Source organism: Triticum dicoccoides, chromosome 5B (genome assembly GCF_002162155.2).
Source record: "Triticum dicoccoides isolate Atlit2015 ecotype Zavitan chromosome 5B, WEW_v2.0, whole genome shotgun sequence".
Lineage (NCBI taxonomy): Eukaryota > Viridiplantae > Streptophyta > Magnoliopsida > Poales > Poaceae > Triticum > Triticum dicoccoides.
Genome location: NC_041389.1, coordinates 265,851,732 through 265,855,317, shown reverse-complemented (window position 1 = coordinate 265,855,317; position 3,586 = coordinate 265,851,732). Strand labels below are relative to the sequence as shown.

The 3,586-nt window shown below is 38.3% G+C and overlaps 1 protein-coding gene across 10 annotated transcripts in view; it reads right to left on the bottom strand.

The window, feature by feature from the left end:
- Window positions 1-3,586, bottom strand: part of LOC119308337 (protein HASTY 1-like) — a 29,152-nt gene that overhangs the window by 4,929 nt on the left and 20,637 nt on the right. The window lies entirely within an intron of this gene.

The window sequence follows — 3,586 nt, the reverse complement described above, 5'->3', positions numbered from 1 at the left end:
CTGCTAGCTTTCCTCAGCCACAAGACGCCACGTCTCCTGACTTAATCTCGCCTTGTGGTTCGTTCCTGCTAGCACGTTTGGTTAATGGAGGGGAAAAGCATGTTCTACACACGCATATGAGAAAGAGGAGCTCCTGATGCGTGATGACAACAGGCCCATTAGTATATTTTAGAGAAAATGAGTCTTGAGGTATTGTAATGCAATCTACCTATTGTATAATCTGTACAGTAGAAAATGATTGTCTTTCTATAAAGAGCTCCCTAACCCATTGATTCACTTCAAGGTGCAGAACTGCAACTAAAAAACATGAAAGGACTCCTTGACTCATAACTTCACGTATAGAATTGCAGAACTGTTTCAAACAAGTAGATCAAAGCAATTGCGACATAGCATTAATGAAGCTGTGATACTAATGGAAACAACACCCTCTAGGATATAACAATTTCTTATCAGTTCATGAATGTGTTTCCTAGCCATTGAATGCTGTTCCTTGTTTTTCATGTCACAAATACTAAACATAAAAACAAAATTGTATTTCTTCGCTGAAGTTATAGATATTTGACCTTAGTTGATGAGAAACAACAGAGAAAAGCAAAGGAATAAAATCAGAAGTCAAACAGTAAAAAAAAATGAGAAGTCAAATCCGTTTGGCTTCTTCAAGATACTTCTACATTCTAGATAAGTTCGTCCTAAAGTCATACGTTGTATATTTGCTTGTTTTCTTAACCTTTAAACAATGTTTTCAAGAGTGTTCTAGCTGTGAGTAGAGGCTGAATCTTGAGTAATGTTTTCTAGGGTCTTCTAGCTATGGATTAGAAGTTGAGATGTGAAGGCTTCACAAAGCCATAAATAGGGGGCCTCACCTCTAGTTTGTAACTCAAGACTACTAGTAAGGTACACATGCATTGCACGTAGGAGCTTAGATAACCAAAATATGAATGAATATCGACATACCAACATGTATGTTCGGGATCATATATGCACGTAGATGTAGATTTTAATTCTTGTAGGTCATCCCATCAAAAATCAAATTATAGCTATAAAATGTCAAAAAATAGTGGTATAATACTACACAAAACTCATTTGAATAATATCCAGCACTAGTGTCTAGGTATCTTGTATTGCAGTTTTGAGTAGCTAGTATGGCATCTTCAAAGACAAATGGAATTTATGAACGTGCTGTCATAATGTTGAACAAAAACATAAAGTAGAAGTGAATGGCGGTTATTTTAGAAGAATGGCTGTGTGCATCGATCGATGCAGTGTCCGGGGTTGTTACCCTCTTTTTTTTAAACTTATAGAAGGAAAAAAAACTTGAGGAAACGTATAGAAGAGTCTAGAACAAATGAGAAGTGCCGGTGATTTGAGGTTCTTGCATATTATGCATTGTAAATCACATAGGAAAAAGGAATGGCAATTCATTTAGAAGAAAAAAGTTTGGATAGTTTAGGTATGGAAGATTCTAAGAGAAGAGCTTGTACTTTGAGGTTTGGCACTGCGATTAAAATCAACCATGGATCTTCTAGATAGTACATGTGGCAAAATCCGATGGAGTGAAGATTATATCACTCAGACTTGCCACCCATATACCATCAGATTGGCTTCATCCAATGCCAATATTCAAAGTTATTCGTACATTATATGGGGGTATAGATATAGATATAGATAAGATCTTGGACAATATCTTGTGTTCTCGGAGTTTTGGATTGACCTCCTACTGCCATATTGGCCTAACTTCGCCTCGAGCGATATCTAGCAGATCACATTGAAGAAGGAAAAGATGTTCCTTTGACACTAGTGTTGTACACTTTGTAGCAGCAAGGTGGAGTTGCTCCTCCACAACCTTGTGTTGCGTCAAGTGGTACCAAAGCCCTGTTGATCCATTCGAGTTCTTGGTGTCCTCTTTGGGAGTATAGAGGCTATAGGGGCTGTGCTACAATGACCGACATTGCTACAGCACATAGTCAAAGAAAGTGGCTGTCCAAATTCAATGAATGTGTCTACTAGCTGACAGTTGCACACTCTTACTAGCCAAGTATTGGTCTGAACCGACCTATCTAATACCTAGTCAATTAAGCAAAGCACACAAAGATTGCAACTAACATGTTGATTGCATGCTAACAAAGTGGGCGGTATATTTGTAGAGGTCCAATGATTTCATTGCGTCTAAATATGGAGCAACTAACTGAGCAGCCGACACTTTGACTTGCCGTGCATGTCTCTTTGACTTCATTTGAAACTGAACTTCCAGGCATGGAAGGAGTTGTATGAGGATGGCAAAGACTTCATGTTTGGGTAAAGCGCATCAGGGACTAGCCATTAGGTGAAGACTATCAGGTGCAAGATGGCTATCTCTTCAAGAATGATCTTCTATGCATCACAAGAAGTTCTCTACGTGACAAACTGACTAGAGGAGCTCCATTCAAGTTATCTTAGTGGACATGCTGGACGCGACAAGGCTATCGCTAAACTAGAGGCTCATTACTTTTGGCCACAACAAAAAAGAGATTATGGAAAGTTCGTTCAGTGGTGCACCATATGTCAAACCTGCGAAGGCCAGGTTCAGAACACAGGGTTATACATGCCTTTACCTTTCTTTCCTGTTGATCCATGAGAGGACATCTCTATTGACTTCATTCTGGGTTTGCCAAGAACAAGACAAGGGAGTGATGATGTGTTTGTGTTTGTGGTGGTGGACAGATTCTCTAAGGATCATTTCATTCCATGCCCCAAGATAACAGATGCTCATCATGTGGCAAATTTGTTCATTCAATAATAGTCAGACTTCATGGAGTTCCAAGGTCCAATGTCTCGGACCATGATAGCAAGTTTCTTGCTGCATTTTTGGCTCACTTTGTGAAAGCAATTCGATACTAAATTAAAAATTTGTAGCATTGTCCATCCACAAACAGATGAAGTGGTGTAAAAATATTTAGATAATCTGATCCGTTGCACTTGTGGGGAAAGGATAATGGGATTTGGCTTAATATCTTGCAGATTTCTCCTACAGCAAGTCCAAGCATAGAATCACAGGAAGGAGTCTTTTCTATTGTCTACACTAAAGTTCCAACACATGTGGACCTGGTAACGCTACCATCAAGGGGAAACTTGAAATCAGCATTATCCTTTGCTGATAACTACACTAAATTATTTGAAGAAATTCACATTGTTCTGGAAGCACAAAATCAGAAGCACAAACAGTTAGCTGGTTGCAAAAGGAGGCTGAAACCATTACATGTTGGTGATAATGGTCTACCTCCAGAAAGAAAGACTACCTTTAGGCAGAGAAAATATGGGCCCTTCTCTATTCTGAGGAAGATAAATGATACTCCCTCCGTTCCTTTATATAAGGTGTATTTATTTTTTCAAAAGTCAAACGAGTGCATGTTTGACCAAGTTTTTAGAAAAATCTATCGATATCCACAACACAAAATTTATATCATTTGATCCATCATGAAAAGTAGTTTCATATTTTATCTATTTGGTATTGAGATGATGTTATTTTATTCTATAATCTTAGTCAAACATTCAAATGGTTGACTTGCACGGAAATTAATACACCTTATATTCAGGAACGGAGGGAGTA